The following is an 18766-nucleotide window of genomic DNA, read 5'->3' as shown; positions in this document are numbered from 1 at the left end:
GAAAAGCTATTACAAGGCTAAATGGTGATTTCACATGAAAATTCTTCAAAACCAAGATTAAATTGCCAACTGTAAACATAAGATTCATGGTTTACACTCAAACACTGCATTAGTCCCATAATTAACATAACATTAATACATATTTGTGCCAGATGCAATTACAAAAGCCATTTATTGAGTTTAAAGATGCCCAGATTACTAAATCAAGCACAAGTGAATGTAAAAAAGAAGAAAAACCTTTCTAGTAGATGGAATGTTTTAGAATTTTTTCCTTCGTCTTACCTCCAAGTAGTATGTTTTGTACTTGTCCACTCTGCTTCCGAAAAGTTCTTACCTCTGACTCTTATTTGGACACATATTACTGTTCACTCACACATTACTTGGATATATTTATTTATAATAGTTATCTATGCTTTAGGTACATGTTTCTCCCTACTGGCAAATGAATATGATTAGAAACTTCTATAGAGGCTGGAGTAGGTTTATACAATTCAACTTTTTTGTATGGTACAGAACCCTGTGGTCAGGTAGTGGTTCCCAGAGTTAGGAAAAGTATTGTCATTTGAGTAAACCCCAATCAGCAATTGAAATTAGTGGGGAGTAGAATTCACACTTGGTAAGGGGTTGGGCAGAACTGAGCAGTGTGGTCAAGCCCTGTTCCAATGATTAGAGGGAGGCAAGAGTGGAAACAGAGAAACAAATAAGGAGACTATTGAGTCATGCCAGCAAGAGATGATGGTTACTTGGAATAATAGGATAACAGTGGAGGTGGGGAGGTCAAATTTAGGATGTCTTTAAGGTAGAGCCAGTAGGACTTGCAATTGAATTGGAAATGAGCTAGGAGAGAAAAAAAAGCCATCAAGAAGCATTACAAGGTTTTGGCCTGAGCAAATAGGTAGATGATGTTTCCATTTACTGGGAACAATATTCTGAGTTCTTACACATTGATAACTGTGTCTGTGGTCTTTATGCTTGAAAATCCATTTTGTGGATCTGAAATCCTTGGCTTACAATATATTTCCTTGAGTATCTTTAAAATGTTACTCTATTCACTTCCAGCATAAATAGTTGCTTTTGAAAAGTCTGATGATAGTCTGATTTTCTTTCCCTTATTCTTACAAATGTCTGTTTGCCTGAATGCCAAACTAAGTTCAGTAGGTTTACCACAACATATCTTAAAATTCATTCTGTATCACTTGCCCAGGTATATGGTGTTCTGTTTCAATATGTAGTTCCAAATTTATTTTCAAGGGTAAATGTTGAATAATATTGTATTATATATAATTGAATTATATATAATTCAATAAATATTGAGTTATAATTTTTAGTGTTCATTTTGTCTCATTGCTTTTTCTCATTAGGAAATTCTGTTATTTTGGATCTTCTTGCTTCTCTGTATGTCATTTTCTATTCAATAGTTTTGTCTTTTATTTCTTTTTTATTTTTAAAAGTTTCCTCCTTTCCCCCCTCTAAAACTCTTACGGCATTTTCTCCTGGGATTATTGACTCATCTGTTCTTTAAGTTTATCCTTCATTTCTGAAATGATTCATTCTTTAATTTCTAATTCTTTCCTGCATTTCAGGCCCTCATTTCAGAGGTTTTTCTAAATTTGATTTATATTGTTCTTTTACTTATTTTATCATTATAAAATTTCCCTTGGCTTGTTTTGAAATATTAGTTTACAATTTTCCTCTGTCTTATGAGCATAAAGTTTTGGTGTGCTTTCATTTTTTGTAGAGCTATCATTTTACTCTTTATTATCTTTATTCTTATGGTGATCCTTTTCTATTCTTTTCCTTTCCTTTTTTTTTTTTCTTTCAGGAAACAAATTCTCTGGATCTTTTAAGAGGGAGAATTTGATTAGGAAGTAATTTTTCCTCCTTCCTTCCTCCCTCCCTCCCTCCCTCCCTTTCTCTTTCTCTCTTTGTCTCTTCCTTCCTTTCTTTCCCTTTTTCTGTCCCTCCCTCCCTTCCTTCCTGATGGGGGGAATCACTTGACATCTTTAAACTATTCTGATGCCTGGTATCTATGCCCAGATGATTCTCATTTAATTGGTATAGGGTGTAACCTGTCCATCAGGTGTTGTAAAATCTCCCCAGGTGATTAAAATGTGCAAAGTTTGGCAAACACCATTCTGGAGGAATGTATAGCATGTCTTGGTATTGAATGGTGACATTACAGTTACTTTTCCTTTTTTGAGTAACTTCTTTTCAGTGGTTTCCACCTGGGCTGCCCTGTAGACTCACCTGGAAAGCTTTTAGAATGTACTTCTACTTTGCTTCACCTTCATAGATTCTGATTCAAATGGTCTAGAGTAGACCAGAATACAGTTAAAAGCTCCCCAGATAATTCAAATGTGTAATCAGGGCTGAAACTCCCCTTATCAGGAAAACACAATAGAGTAGTTGGTAACTAGAAGCCTGTTAATTTCGTGAATCATTTTGAAAACTCTGAGTGCTGGTGGAGAGGTAAGGAGGTTTTCATAGCAAAGCTGATTTCCCCGCTATGCATTGGGTATGTTTAAGAATAAATGTTCCAGCTGTACCTACAGGAAATGTTTACACTGGAGACCATTTCTAACTTCACAAATCTAGATCTGTTCTTGTATTTTTTTGAAGAGTTGAAAAAAATTGCCTTCTGTTTTTTGAGATCTCTTGGTTCTGTTCAACACTGCCATTTTAATTTTTTAAAAATGTTTACTGAAATATAGTTTTATTTACAATGTTGTGTTAGTTTCAGGTGTACAGCAAAGTGATCCAGTTTTATATATATATATATATATATATATATGTATATGTATATATATATATATTCTTTTTCAGATTCTTTCCCATATAAGTTATTACAGAGCATTGAGTAGAGTTCCCTGTGCAGTACAGTAGGTCCTTGTTGATTATTTTATATATAGTAGTGTGTATATGTTAATTGTAAACTCATAATTTATCCTTCCCCCCACATTTCCACTTTGGTAACCATAAGTTTGTTTTCGAAGTCTGAGACTGTTTCTGTTTTGTAAATAAGTTCATTTGTATCATTTTTTAGGATCCACATATAAGTGATATCATATGACATTTGTCTTTCTCTGTCTGACTTACTTCACTTAGTATGATAATCTCTAGGTCCATCCATGTTGCTGCAAATGGCATTATTTCTTTCTTTTTTATGGCTGAGTAATATTCTACTGTATATATCAATATATACCACGTCTTTTTTTATTCATTCCTCTGTTGATGGACATTCAGGTTGCTTCCATGTCTTAGCTATTGTAAATAGTGCTGCAATGAGCATTGGGGTGCATGTTTGTTTTTGAATTATGGTTTTCTCCAGATATATGCCCAGGAGTGTGGGATTGTTGGACATATGGTAGTTCTATTTTTAGTTTTTAAAGAAACCCTTCATACTGTTCTCCATAGTGGTTATACCAATTTACATCCCCACTAACAGTGTTGGAGCGTTCCCTTTGTCTCTACACCCTCTCCAGCATTTACTGCTTGTAGACTTTTTGATGATGTACATTCTGACCAGTGTGAGGTGAAACCTCACTTTAGTTTTAATTTGCATTTCTCTCATAATTTAGTGACATTGAGCATCTTTTCATGTCCTTATTGGCCATCTGTATGTCTTCTTTGAAGTAATGTCTATTTAGAGCTTCTGCCCATTTTTTGTTTTTTTTTTTTTCCTGAGAAGATTGGTACCTTTATTTTATTTTTTTAATCAGTCATCAATTTTATACACATCACTTTATACATGTCAATCCCAATCGCCCAATTCAGCACACCACCATCCCCACCCCACCGCAGTTTTCCCCCCTTGGTGTCCATATGTTTGTTCTCTACATCTGTGTCTCAACTTCTGCCCTGCAACCCGGTTCATCTGTACCATTTTTCTAGGTTCCACATACATGCGTTAATATACGATATTTGTTTTTCTCTTTCTGACTTACTTCACTCTGTATGACAGTCTCTAGATCCATCCACGTCTCAACAAATGACCCAAATTCGTTCCTTTTTATGGCTGAGTAATATTCCATTGTATATATGTACCACATCTTCTTTATCCATTCGTCTGTTGATGGGCATTTAGGTTGCTTCCATGACCTGGCTATTGTAAATAGTGCTGCAATGAACATTCGGGTGCATGTGTCTTTTTCAATTACGGTTTTCTCTGGGTATAAGCCCAGTAGTGGGATTGCTGGGTCATATGGTAATTCTATTTTTCGTTTTTTAAGGAACCTCCATATTGTTCTCCATAGTGGCTGTATCAATTTACATTCCCACCAACAGTGCAAGAGGATTCCCTTTTCTCCACACCCTCTCCAGCATTTGTTGTTTGTAGATTTTCTGATGATGCCCATTCTAACTGGTGTGAGGTGATACCTCATTGTAGCTTTGATTTGCAGTTCTCTAATAATTAGTGATGTTGAGCATCTTTTCATGTGCTTCGTGGCCGTCTGTATGTCTTTGGAGAAATGTCTATTGAGGTCTTCTGCCCATTTTTGAATTGGGTTGTTTGTTTCTTTAATATTGAGCTGAATGAGCTGTTTATATATTTTGGAGATTAATCCTTTGTCCGTTGATTCGTTTGCAAATATTTTCTCCCATTCTGAGGGTTGTCTTTTCGTCTTGTTTATGGTTTCCTTTGCTGTGCAAAAGCTTTGAAGTTTCATTAGGTCCCATTTGTTTATTTTTGTTTTTATTTCCATTACTCTAGGAGGTGGATCAAAAAAGATCTTGCTGTGATTTATGTCAAAGAGTGTTCTTCCTATGTTTTCCTCTAAGAGTTTTATAGTGTCCAGTCTTACATTTAGGTCTCTAATCCATTTTGAGTTTATTTTTGTGTATGGTGTTAGGGAGTATTCTAATTTCATTCTTTTACATGTAGCTGTCCAGTTTTCCCAGCACCACTTATTGAAGAGACTGTCTTTTCTCCATTGTATATCTTTGCCTCCTTTGTCATAGATTAGTTGACCATAGCTGCGTGGGTTTATCTGTGGGCTTTCTATCTTGTTCCATTGATCTGTGTTTCTGTTTTTGTGCCAGTACCATATTGTCTTGATTACTGTAGCTTTGTAGTATAGTCTGAAGTCAGGGAGTCTGATTCCTCCAGCTCCGTTTTTTTCCCTCAAGACTGCTTTGACTATTCGGGGTCTTTTGTGTCTCCATACAAATTTTAAGATGATTTGTTCTAGTTCCGTAAAACATGCCATTGGTAATTTGATAGGGATTGCATTGAATCTGTAGATTGCTTTGGGGAGTATAGTCATTTTCACAATGTTGATTCTTCCAATCCAAGAACATGGTATATCTCTCCATCTGTTGGTATCATCTTTAATTTCTTTCATCAGTGTCTTATAGTTTTCTGCATACAGGTCTTTTGTCTCCCTAGGTAGGTTTATTCCTAGGTATTTTATTCTTTTTGTTGCAATGGTAAATGGGAGTGTTTCCATAATTTCTCTTTCAGATTTTTCATCATTAGTGTATAGGAATGCAAGAGATTTCTGTGCATTAATTTTGTATCCTGCAACTTTACCAAATTCATTAATTAGCTCTAGCAGTTTTCTGGTGGAAGTTTTAGGATTCTCTATGTATAGTATCATGTCATCTGCAGACAGTGACAGTTTTACTTCTTCTTTTCCAATTTGTATTCCTTTTATTTCTTTTTCTTCTCTGATTGCCGTGGCTAGGACTTCCAGAACTATGTTGAATAATAGTGGTGAGAGTGGACATCCTTGTCTTGTTCCTGATCTTAGAGGAAATGCTTTCAGTTTTTCACCGTTGAGAATGATGTTTGCTGTGGGTTTGTCATATATGGCCTTTATTATGTTGAGGTAGGTTCCCTCTATGCCCACTTTCTGGAGAGTTTTTATCATAACTGGGTGTTGAATTTTGTCAGAAGCTTTTTCTGCATCTATTGAGATGATCATATGGTTTTTATTCTTCAATTTGTTAATATGGTGTATCACACTGATTGATTTGCGTATATTGAAGAATCCTTGCATCCCTGGGATAAATCCCACTTGATCGTGGTGTATGATCCTTTTAATATGTTGTTGGATTCTGCTTGCTAGTATTTTGTTGAGGATTTTTGCATCTATATTCATCAGTGATATTGGTCTGTAATTTTCTTTTTATGTAGTGTCTTTGTCTGGTTTTGGTATCAGGGTGATGGTGGCCTCATAGAATGAGTTTGGGAGTGTTCCTTCCTCTGCAATTTTTTGGAAGAGTTTGAGAAGGATAGGTGTTAGCTCTTCTCTAAATGTTTGATAGAATTCACCTGTGAAGCCGTCTGGTCCTGGACTTTTGTTTGTTGGAAGATTTTTAATCACAGTTTCAATTTCACTACTTCTGATTGGTCTGTTCATATTTTCTATTTCTTCCTGGTTCAGTCTTGGAAGGTTATACCTTTCTAAGAATTTGTCCATTTCTTCCAGGTTGTCCTTTTTATTGGCATAGAGTTGCTTGTAGTAGTCTCTTAGGATGCTTTGTATTTCTGCGGTGTCTGTTGTAACTTCTCCTTTTTCATTTCTGAATTTATTGATTTGAGTCCTCTCCCTCTTTTTCTTGATGAGTCTGGCTAATGGCTTATCAATTTTGTTTATCTTCTCAAAGAACCAGCTTTTAGTTTTATTGATCTTTGCTATTGTTTTCTTTGTTTCTATTTCATTTATTTCTGCTCTGATCTTTATGATTTCTTTCCTTCTGCTAACTTTGGGTTTTGTTTGTTCTTCTTTCTCTAGTTTCTTTAGGTGTAAGGTTAGATTGTTTACTTGAGATTTTTCTTGTTTCTTGAGGTAGGCTTGTATAGCTATAAACTTCCTTCTTAGAACTGCTTTTGCTGCATCCCATAGGTTTTGGGTCGTCGTGTTTTCATTGTCATTTGTCTCTAGGTATTTTTTGATTTCCTCTTTGATTTCTTCAGTGATCTCTTGGTTATTTAGTAACGTATTGTTTAGCCTCCATGTGTTTGTGTTTTTTATGTTTTTTCCCCTGTAATTCATTTCTAATCTCATAGCGTTGTGGTCAGAAAAGATGCTTGATATGATTTCAATTTTCTTAAATTTACTGAGGCTTGATTTGTGACCCAAGATGTGATCTATCCTGGAGAATGTTCCGTGCGCACTTGAGAAGAACGTGTAATCTGCTGTTTTTGGATGGAATGTCCTATAAATATCAATTAAATCTATCTGGTCTATTGTGTCATTTAAAGCTTCTGTTTCCTTATTTATTTTCATTTTGGATGATCTGTCCATTGGTGTAAGTGAGGTGTCAAAGTCCCCCACTTTTATTGTGTTACTGTCAATTTCCTCTTAGAGCTGCTAGCAGGTGCCTTATGTATTGAGGTGCTCCTATGTTGGGTGCATATATATATTTATAATTGTTACATCTTCTTCTTGGATTGATCCCTTGATCATTATGTAGTGTCCTTCCTTGTCTCTTGTAACATTCTTTATTTTAAAGTCTATTTTATCTGATATGAGTATAGCTACTCCAGCTTTCTTTTGATTTCCATTTGCATGGAATATCTTTTTCCATCCCCTCACTTTTAGTCTGTATGTGTCCCTAGGTCTAAAGTGGGTCTCTTGTAGACAGCATACATATGGGTCTTGTTTTTGTATCAATTCAGCAAGCCTGTGTCTTTTGGTTGGAGCATTTAATCCATTGACGTTTAAGGTAATTATCGATATGTATGTTCCTATTACCATTTTGTTAATTGTTACGGGTTTGTTTTTGTTGGTCCTTTTCTTCTTTTGTGTTTCCCACTTAGAGAAGTTCCTTTAGCATTTGTTGTAGAGCTGGCTTGGTGGTGCTGAATTCTCTTAGCTTTTGCTTGTCTGTAAAGCTTTTGATTTCTCCATCAAATCTAAATGAGATCCTTGCTGGGTAGAGTAATCTTGGTTGTAGGTTCTTCCCTTTCATCACTTTAAGTATATCATGCCACTCCCTTCTGGCTTGTAGAGTTTCTGCTGAGAAATCAGCTGTTAACCTTATGGGAGTTCCTTTGTATGTTATTTGTCATTTTTCCCTTGCTGCTTTCAATAATTTTTTTGTCTTTAATTTTTGCCACTTTGATTACTATGTGTCTCGGCATGTTTCTCTTTGGGTTTATCCTGTATGGCACTCTCTGCGCTTCCTGGACTTGGGTGGCTATTTCCTTTCCCATGTTAGGGAAGTTTTCGACTATAATCTCTTCAGATATTTTCTCTGGTCCTTTCTCTCTCTCTTCTCCTTCTGGGACCCCTATAATGTGAATGTTGTTGCGTTTAATGTTGTCCCAGAGGTCTCTTAGGCTTTCTTCATTTCTTTTCATTCTTTTTTCTTTATTCTGTTCTGCAGCAGTGAATTCCACCATTCTGTCTTCCAGGTCACTTATCCGTTCTTCTGCCTCAGTTATTCTGCTATTGATTCCTTCTAGTGTAGTTTTCATTTCAGTTATTGTATTGGTCATCTCTGTTTGTTTGTTCTTTAATTCTTCTAGGTCTTTGTTAATCATTTCTTGCATCTTCTCAATCTTTGTCTCCATTCTTATTCCGAGGTCCTGGATCATCTTCACTATCATTATTCTGAATTCTTTTTCTGGAAGGTTGCCTATCTCCACTTCATTTAGTTGTTTTTCTGGGGGTTTTTTCTTGTTCCTTCATCTGGTATATAGCCCTCTGCCTTTTCATCTTGTCTATCTTTCTGTAAATGTGGTTTTTGTTCCACAGGCTGCAGGATTGTAGTTTTTCTTGCTTCTGCTGTCTTCCCTCTGGTGGTTGAGGCTATCTAAGAGGCTTGATTTTTTGATTGGGTTGTTTGTTTGAGATTGAGCTGCATGAGCTTCTTGTATATTTTGGAGATTAATCCCTCTCCATTGCATTGTTTGCAAATATTTTCTTCCATTCTGTGGGTTGTTGTTTTGTTTTGTTTATGGTTTCCTTGCTGTGCAAAGCTTTTAAGTTTAATTAGGTTCCATTTGTTTATTTATTTATTTTTTTCATTACTCTAGAAGGTGGATCTAAAAAGATATTGCTACAATTTTATGTCAAGAGTGTTCTACCTATGTTCTCCTCTAAGAGTTTTATTGTATCCAGTCTTACATTTAGATCTTTAATCCACTTTGAGTTTATTTTTGTGTATGGTGTTAGGGAATGTTTCATTCGTTTACATGTAACTGGCCAGTTTTCACAGCACCACTTGTTGGAGAGACTCTCTTTTCTTCATTGTATATTCTTGCTTCCTTTGTTGTAGATTAATTGACCATAGGTGTGTGAGTTTATTTCTGGGTTTTCTATCTTGTTCCATTTATCTATATTTCTGTTTTTATGCCAGTACCACACTTTTGATGACTGTAGCTTTGTAGTATAGTCTGAAGTCAGGGAGTCTGATTCCTCCAGCTGCATTTTTCTCTCTCAGAATTGCTTTGGCTATTCGGGGTCTTTTGTGTTAACATACAAATTAAAAAAATTTAAGTTCTAGTTCTGTGAAAAATGCCATTGGTAATTTGATAGGAATTCACTTAATCTGTAAATTGCCTTGGGTAGTGTAGTCACTTTGACAATATTGATTCTTCCAATCCAAAAACATGGTATATCTTTACATCCCTTGGTGTCATCTTTGATTTCTTTAATCAGCATCTTATACTTTTCCAAGTACAGGTCTTTTGTCTCCTTAGGTAGGTTTGTTCCTGGGTATTTTTTTCTTTTTGATGCAATGGTAAATGGGATCGTTTCCTTAATTTATCTTTCTGATCTTTCGTTGTTAGTATATAGGAATGCAAGAGATTTCTGTATATTCATTTTGTATCCTGCAACTTTACCGAATTTATTGATGAGCTCTAGTAGTTTATTGGTAGCTCTTTAGGATTTTCTATGTATAGTATCATGTCATCTGCAAACAGTGACAGTTTTACTTCTTATTTTCCAATTTGGATTCCTTTTATTTCTTTTTCTTCTCTGATTGACGTGGTTAGGACTTCTAAAACTGTGTTGAATAAAAGGGGCCAGACCATACATCCGTGTTTTGTTCCTGATCCTAGAGGAAATGCTTTCAGCTTTTTAGTTGAGAATGCTGATAGCTATGGGTTTGTCATATATGGCCTGTGTTCCCTCTATGCTTACTTTCTGGAGAGTTTTTTAATCATACATGGGTGTTGAATTGTGTCAAAAGCTTTTTCTGCATCTATTGAGATGATCATATGGTTTTTATTCTTCAGTTTGTTAATATGGTGTATCACATTGATTTGTGTATATTGAAGAATCCTTGCATCCCTGGGATAAATCCCACTTGATCATGGTGTATGATCCTTTTAATGTATTGTTGGATTATGTTTGCTAGTATTTTGTTGTGGATTTTTTGCATCTACATTCATCAGTGATACTAGCCTGTAATTTTCTTTTTTTGTGATATCTTTGTCTGGTTTTGGTATCAGGGTGATGGTGGCCTCAAAGAATGAGTTTGGGAGTGTTCCTTCCTCTGCAGTTTTTTTTGGAATAGTTTCAGAAGGATAGATGTTAGCTTTTCTTTAAATGTTTGATAGAATTTGCCTGTGAAGCCATCTGGTCTTGGACTTCATTTTTTGGGAGTTTTTTCATCACAGCTTCAATTTCAGTACTTGTGATCCATCTGTTCATATTTTCTATTTCTTCCTGGTTCAGTCTTGGAAGGTTGCACCTTTCTAAGAGTTTTTCCATTTCTTCTATGTTGTCCATTTTATTGGCATATAGTTGCTTGTAGTAGTCTATTATGATCCTGTGTATTTCTGTGGTGTCTGTTGTAATTTCTCCTTTTCCATTTCTAATTTTTACTGATTTGGCCCTCTCTTTTTTTTTTTTCTTGATGAGTCTGGCTAAAAGTTTATCAATTTTGTTGATCTTTTCAAAGAACCAGCTTTTACTTTCATTGATCTTTGCTATTGTTTTCTTCATCTTAATTTCACTTATTTCTGCTCTGATTTTTCTGACTTCTTTCCTTCTACTAACTTTGGGTTTTGTTCGCTCTTCTTTCTAGTTGCTTTATGTGTAAAGTTAGGTTGTTTATTTGCAGTTTTTCATGTTTCCTGAGGTAAGATTGCACTGCTATAAACTTCCCTCTTAGAACTGCATTTGCTGCATCCCATAGGTTTTGGATCATCGTCTTTTCATTGTCATTTGTCTCTAGGTACTTTTTGATTTCTTCAGCAATCCATTGGTTGCTTAGTAGCATATTATTTAGCCTCACATGTTTGTGTTTTTTAGTTTTTTTCTTGTGTTCGATTTCTAATCTCATAGTGTTGTGGTTGGAAAAGATGCTTTATATGATTTCAATTTTCTTAAATTTACCATGGTTTTCTTTGTTGCCCAGCATGTGCTGTAACCTGGAGAATGTTCTGTGTGCAGTTGAGAAGAACTGTGTTCTGCCACTTTGGGGTGGAATGTCCTATAAATATCAAGCCCATCTGGTCTATTGTTGTGTGTGTCATTTAAAGCTTGTGTTTCCTTGTTTATTTTCTGTCTAGATGATCTGTCCATTGGTGTAAGCGGGGTGTTAAAGTCCCCCAGCATTCTTGTGTTACTGTTGATTTCCCCTTTTATGGCTGTTAGCATTTGCCTTATGTATTGAGGTGTTCCTATGTTGGGTGCATAAATGTTTATAATTGTTATATCTTCTTCTTGGATTGATCCCTCAATCATTGTGTAGTATCCTTCTTTGTTTCTTCTAACAGTCTTTATTTTAAAGTCTATTTTGTCTGATATGAGTGTTACTTACTCCAGTTTTTTTTTGATTTCCATTTGCATGGAATACCTTTTTGCATCCTGTCACTTGCAGTGTGTATGTGTCCCTAGCTCTGAAGTGGGTCTTTTGTAGACAGCTTATATACGGGTCTTGTTTTTGTATCCATTCAGCCAGGTACATCTTTTGGTTGGAGCATTTAATCCATTTACATTTAATGTAATTATCAATATGTATGTTCTTCTTGCCATTTTGTTAATTGTTTTAGATTTCTTTTAGTAGGTCTTTTTCTTCCCTTCCTCTTTTATTATCTTCTCTTGTGATTTGACGACTTTCTTTAGTGTTGTGTTTGTATTCCTTTTTCTTCTTTGTGTGTATATCTATTATAGATTTTTGGTTTGCAGTTAGATGAGGTTTTGATATAGCAGTCTATATATATATACAAGATTGTTTTAAGTTGCTGTTCTCTTAATTGCAAATGTGTTTCCAATATCCTGCATTTGTATTTTCCTGTTCTCACGATTGCTGGTTTTGATATCATTTGTGTGTGGATGGTTTCCTATGTTTACTAAATGTTTGCCTTTACCAGTGAGCTTTCCCATTCCTAATTTTCTTGTTTAGAGTTGTGGCTTTTTCTTTTTCACCTAGAGAAGTTCCTTTAGCATTTGTTGTAAAGCTGAATTCTCTTATTTTTTGCTTGTCTGTAAAGCTTTTGTTTTCTCTGTCAGATCTGAATGAAAGCCTTGCTGGGTAGAATATTCTTAGTTGTAGGTTTTTTCCTTTCATCACTTTAAATATATTGTGCCACTCCCTTCTGGTTTGTAGAGTTTATGCTGAAAAATCAGCTGATAACTTTATAGGGATTCCCTTGCATGTTACTTGTTGCTTTTCCTTCGTTGCTTTTAATATTTTTTCTTTGTCTTTAATTTTTGTAAGTTTGATTAATATGTGTCTTGGCATGTTCCTCCTTGGGTTTATCCTGTATGGAACTCTGCGCTTCCTGGAGTTGAGTTGAGTGAGTGTTTCCTTTTCCATGTTAGGGAGGTTTTCGGCTATAATCTCTTCAAATATATTGTCGGGCCCTTTCTATGTCTCTTCTCATCCTGGGACCCCTATAATGTAAATGTTGGTGTGTTTAATGTTGTCCCAGAGGTCTCTGAGACTGTCCTCTTTTCATTCTTTTTTCTTTGTTTTGTTCTACAGCAGTGATTTCCACCATTCTGTCTTCCAGGTCACTTATCAGTTATTATGCCTCAGTTATTCTGCTATTGATTCTTTCTAGTGTATTTTTCATTTCAGTTATTTTATTGTTCAACTCTGTTTGTTCTTTATCTCTTTGTTAAACTGTTTTTGGAATTTCTCGGTTTGTGCCTCCATTCTTTTTCCAAGATCTTGGATCATCTTTACCATCATTACTCTGAATTATTTTTCAGGTAGATTGCCTATCTCCACTTCAGTTAGTTGTTCTTCCAGGGTTTTATCTTTTCCATTTGTCTGGTGCGTATTCCTTTTCCATCTCATTGTGTCTGACTTTCTCTGTTTCCAGTCTCAGTTCCACAGGCTGCAGGATTGTATTTCCTCTTGCTTCTAGTGTCTGTTCCCTGGTGGGTGATGCTGGTCACCCACAAGAGGCTTGTGCAGGCTTCCTGGTAGGAGGGACTGGTGCCTGCCTATCGGTGGGTGGAGCTGGGTCTTGTCCCTCTGGTGAGAAGGCCGTGTCAAGGGGTGTGTTTAATGGACAGCTGTGGGTTCAGGAAGGTTTTAGGCAGCCTGTCTGCTGGTGGATGGAGCTGTGTTCCCACCCTGTTGGTTGTTTGGCCTGAGGCATCTCAGCACTGAAGCCTACAGGCTGTTGGGTGGGGCCAGGACTTGGTGACAAAATGGCAGCCTCCTGGAGAGTTCATGCCAGTGAGTACTCCCTGTACCTCTGCCACCAGTGTCCTCTTCTCCACAGTGAGCCATAGCCACCCCCCTGCTCTCCAGGAGACCAAGACTAGCAGGTAGGTCTGGCCCAGGCTCCTATGGAGTCCCTGCTTTTTCCATGGGTCCTGGTGTGTACCCTCCGTGTACCCTCCAAGGGTGGAGTTTCTCTTTCCCCCAGTCCTGTGGAGTTTCTGCAATCAAGCCCCACTGGATTTCAAAGCCAAATGCTCTGGGGGCTCCTCCTCCCAGTGTTAGACCCCCAGACTGGGGGGAGCCTGATGTGGGGTTCAGAACTCTCACTCCTGTGGGACAATCTCTATGATGTAATTATTTTCCAGTTTGTGGGTCACCCACCCAGTGGGTGTGGGATTTGATTGTTTTGCACATGGGCCCCCTCCTACTGTCTCGTTGTGGCTTCTTCTTTGTCTTTTAGATGTAGACTATCTTTTTTGGTACATTCCAGTCTTTTTTGTCAATGGTTGTTTAGCAGTTATTTGTGATTTTGGTGTTTTTGTGAGAGGAGGCCAGCTCAAGTCTTTCTATTCTGCTATCCTGTCTCTACTGCCACCCCCCTACACTGCCCTGACCTCTCCCATTTTTATCTGGACTTTGTCACGGTTGTTCCTACCTCCTTAAGTTGGGCTTTATTCCCTGAAGTGTTTCCTGAGAAAGAGCTTCAGCTATTGAGTTGTAAGAATTCACAGGCTGCAGAGTTTTCAGACCCTTCAGACATTTAGAGAGGGGACTTTTCACTGACTTGCACATTGGATTTTATGAAAACACTTCTCCCAGTTTCAACTACTATCATTAAATTAGCATAAAACAATTTCTTATAAGTATCTATTGGCAACTCAGGTGTTATCCTGGTCTCATTTCCGTCAGACACCCCATTGCTTCCCTTTTTTCCTGCTGCAATGATTGTATTATCATATGGTCATGAATTTTACAGGTCATATTTTGGGATTGGTGAGAATATCTTGTCACCTAATTTTATTGTTAAAGTTGTCCATCAGTTTTTGGTTTTGCTAACCTGGATGCTCTCTCTGCCTCAATGGAGGCATTCAAAGAGATTCAAACAGTATGTCACTGCTGCTGCTATTTTTTCAGAATTCCAGAATAGACTCATTTTGGGGACTTCATGAAAAGGAGCCTGTTTTATTCATGTCATGTTCTAACTTTTCTAAAAATTGATTTGATGGTTTCCAGACATGTAATATTAATTGCCCCTTAGAATGCAGCAGGTGCTAAGAGGATATAGTATAGGAACCCAAGTTGAATCTGGTGAGGCTGGCTGGACATGGGTTCTAGGAGACTAGAAATAATTAGGAGTCAGTGGTTTTAGGAAAGCTGTCAGAATGAGACAGGGATGGCAACCACCACAATCACCACAATAATAATTATTATTTATAATTGTAATTGTATGTGCCATGAACTGTCCCAAGCACTTACGTGTAATAACTAATTCAAAACCAACCTATTACCCCCATTTTACACATGAAAACATTAAGATACAAAGAGGTTAAGTAGTTTGTCCAATAAGTTATTGAAAGTTATTATAGTGAGTTTGGGAATTGCCTAGTCCTGCCATCCAGACAGGTAGGCAGTGTTGTTCAGAAAGGAGTCCTATAAGGAGGAAGGGAGGATTAAGTTCTAGTTGAATAAAGGTAAAGGTAAATGACAGGTCATCCAGACAGTGGCAAAGACACATGGAACATGAAAGGGGCCTAGGATCAGACCTGAGGAAGCAGGTCAAAAAGGCTAGAAGCAAAGTGGTTTCCATGCTGAGTGTCTGTCAGACTGTTGGGCCCAGGTCATGAAAATGACTTCTGGCTATCATGACATTGGATACAAATATGGAGTGTCAGGGAACAGGGCTATCAATACCCATCTTAAAAAATTGAGAAGGACATGTCATCTGGATAGAGGCAATCTCTGAGAGGTTTTTGTGAGTAGTCCTATGATATCCAGATTTTTTTAAAAAATGCATGTACACCTAGAAGGCAGCCTGATGTACATCAGGTTATTCTCAAGTCAATGAGCCTAACAGTGGGAATCTGTAATATTTTCTTCAAACATAAAAATAGTCACTAGTGTCTTCTGACAGTCCTCAACAAGCAAATCTTAATGCACAATATAAGATACTGGCATACAGGAAAGTTCAAACTATGCATCTCATCTTTTGAGATGCAAAGGATGATCAGATATAGGATGATTTTGCATGATTTTAAAATCAGAACCATTGTAAGAACACCCTGGAACTGAGGCAAATATATTCCCAAAGAATGTTATTTAAGCAAAGAAATGAAATTTCAGGAAAGATCCTGATCTTGTCACTGGTGTCATATTACCTGACAACACCAATTGCTTGATCATGCCATTCATTAATCCTGAGAAAAATCTAGGCAAACAAACATGGAGGAACTTCATCCATAGAAACTCCTTACAGAATCCAACCTGTATCAACATAAGTAGAACATACAGGTAGTTCTGCATTCTGAGAAATTCTTGTGACTCATTCCTTATGTTGTGGTATAGCTTTGAATATATGGTGTAGGGCCAATGTAGTTTTAACTTTGTTGTCTGCTTGGACATTTCTTTGTTTACACATAATCTTTTATTGCCTGAGAACAATCTTTCATGACATAAACTTGGGAGTATTTTTCCCACTTGTGTTTTGATATTTGAAATCAGCAAGTCTTTTTCTAAATGTTTCTACTCATTGGTAGTATCATTGGTAATGTTCTTACCACTTGCATGGTTTGTTCATTAGCTTTTGCTCCCTCTACTGGATTGTAACAGCAAGCAACAATGAGAACTCCAATTCTAAAAAAGAGTCATAAACTCCCACCCCCACCACCTTTGAACTTCAAAACTAACAGGTAAACTTCATTCTAAAATAAGAGTCTAAACTTAAACTAGCTATTTTTGGGCTTTAATTACTCCAGCACATGCTTATCTTTCAATTGCACATTGTTACTCATTATCATTATTTTAAATATGTCAACCTCCTTTGGTTTCTCTTTACTTTGTAAAGAAGGAAATAGGCACATTTGCAGTGAATTCCAGAGTTTAATGTTAATATTTCCATGTAATTAATTGCAGTGAATATGCATTTAAGTATATTTTCTCTTTACCAAATTATGAATAAATCAGAAGGATGATTTTACACAGATTTGCAAAATCTATTTAATTAACAAACCCAAGCTGACTTCTCTTATGTAAACCTGGGTTTAGAATGTCCTGACTGTGAGATTTAAAAATTATGAGTATGTGATATCTTAACCTCCTTCAACAAAACAGTAAAGAATACAGAAAAGTGAACAATTTCATTTATTTTGGTGGATAACAAAAGCAAACAAGAATCCTAGGAGAATTCTTAAATGCTTAACTGGAATATAGTTTGTTGCAGTTGTTTGTGCGAATACATATTTAAGTGATAGAATTGATTCTAATTTATTTATCAGCAGTGTGAAGTAAAAAAAAAAAAAAAAAAATTTTTTTTTCTAGTAAGATACTCACTCATTTTGTCCATAGGTGGGTTACCCAGCCCAACATTCTTTAAGGTTAACATCCGATGAAGAGTAATATATTCTGCCTGTATATGTGCATATTTAGTTACACTGGGATGAAAATCAGCTACTGGTCCCAAAGAGTTTTGGAAATATCATCATGGGCAGAGAGAATGCCCCCACTTGTGCCAAGTTGTATAAAATGAGGCTTTCTTACTGGTTATCCTATTAAAGGGTCAAGAAGATGGTGAATTTATAAATAGATCTCCTGATTACCAACAGAAAGGGTAACACTCTCAGGGTTTTAGCCTCTGCATTTGGCAGTAACTGATTTTATCCTTAATCCCTGCTGCCTAGCAGCTTCAATAGATGATGTCTATTTTTAGTTACTTAAATTTGCTCTTTAACAATATTTAAGGAACACAGTGTCAATGTGTGCAAGGATCTTAACTAGCTGATAAGGTTAAAGAATACAAGAGGAAAAGGAAGTGCTGAGGTCAAGCAGGCAGTACAAAATGCAGAGACTAATGTCAAAACGTCTTCCAAGCAACATGCAAATGCAAATATTAAGCCCCAGGAGTTAAAAGTCACTTGGCTCCAGCAATCCTCTTCTCTCCCTTCTTGCCCTCTCTATTCTTGTGTTCTACATAGCTCACATTTTTCCAAAATGCTGGCCCGTCTGAGGCCAAAAATTTAGGGTGAAGCATTACTACTTTAGAAAGCCATTTTTCAATCTTATACTTGAATTAGCTTTTATATTTACAAGATCAGAAGCTGACATGCTAAATATACATAAGCTAAAGGGCTACTTAAGAGAGAATTTAATGCTGCAAGAAGCTCTACTTCCTTATTCCATTATGATCTGCTTACTAAGTCTAAAAGGCATATGCTTCATTAAGCTACTTAATTAAAGGTTTTAGTTCAAAGCAATTGCACAGCTTTTAACTTCCCATTGGAAACTGCATGTAATTCACGGACTGGGTAAAGTAATATTTCAATTACCTGAGTAAAATGCAAATGTAAGAAATTAAGACAGCTATCTGATATCAATACTGATGATTATTTTGGTGACAATACACGATAATAGAAACTGAATACCATGTTTGCCTCTATCTTGCAATACAACTAGGAAAGTTATAACTAGGAAAGTTATAAAGAAATTGACATGAAAATATTTATATTCACCAATGCACTGCAATATTAAATATCTAGGCTTTGAAAAACATTGAAACTCAAGGAAATTGTAAATTGTTAAAGCCTAACAATTTCATTTGAAATTGAGGAGTACATATGAATTACTACAAAGAAATAACTTGGTCCTCTAGGTAAGTAGCTTTGGACACCTGATACCACTTTGAGACTAACTATTTGAGAGATAGTACCTTCGTATATAAGGAAAGGTAGTTTTTTACATTTTTAAATTGATGGTTAATGACAGGTAGTAAGAAAGAAAAAGATTTAAGTAAATGACTGTTGTCCATTAACAGTTCATCCCGAACTCATTATCAAAGTGTCCATCAAATTATGTATACATGACTAGGCAAAATTGAATTAGAAAGCAGTGCTTGGTGAATTTGTCCTTCTGTTTCCAAGGAAACAGGTGCAGGATTGCATCTCTTTAAGGATGGTTTTAAAGTGGAAAACTG

General features: G+C 36.3%; 1 protein-coding gene across 1 annotated transcript in view; it reads right to left on the bottom strand.

The window, feature by feature from the left end:
• The window catches only part of GALNT13 (polypeptide N-acetylgalactosaminyltransferase 13), a 474459-nt gene that overhangs the window by 47198 nt on the left and 408495 nt on the right, over positions 1-18766 (bottom strand). The window lies entirely within an intron of this gene.

The sequence above is a fragment of the Eubalaena glacialis genome, chromosome 1, assembly GCF_028564815.1.
Source record: "Eubalaena glacialis isolate mEubGla1 chromosome 1, mEubGla1.1.hap2.+ XY, whole genome shotgun sequence".
Classification (NCBI taxonomy): Eukaryota; Metazoa; Chordata; class Mammalia; order Artiodactyla; family Balaenidae; genus Eubalaena; species Eubalaena glacialis.
The sequence above is the reverse complement of the archived record's forward strand: the minus strand, read 5'-3'. Positions and strand labels throughout refer to the sequence as shown.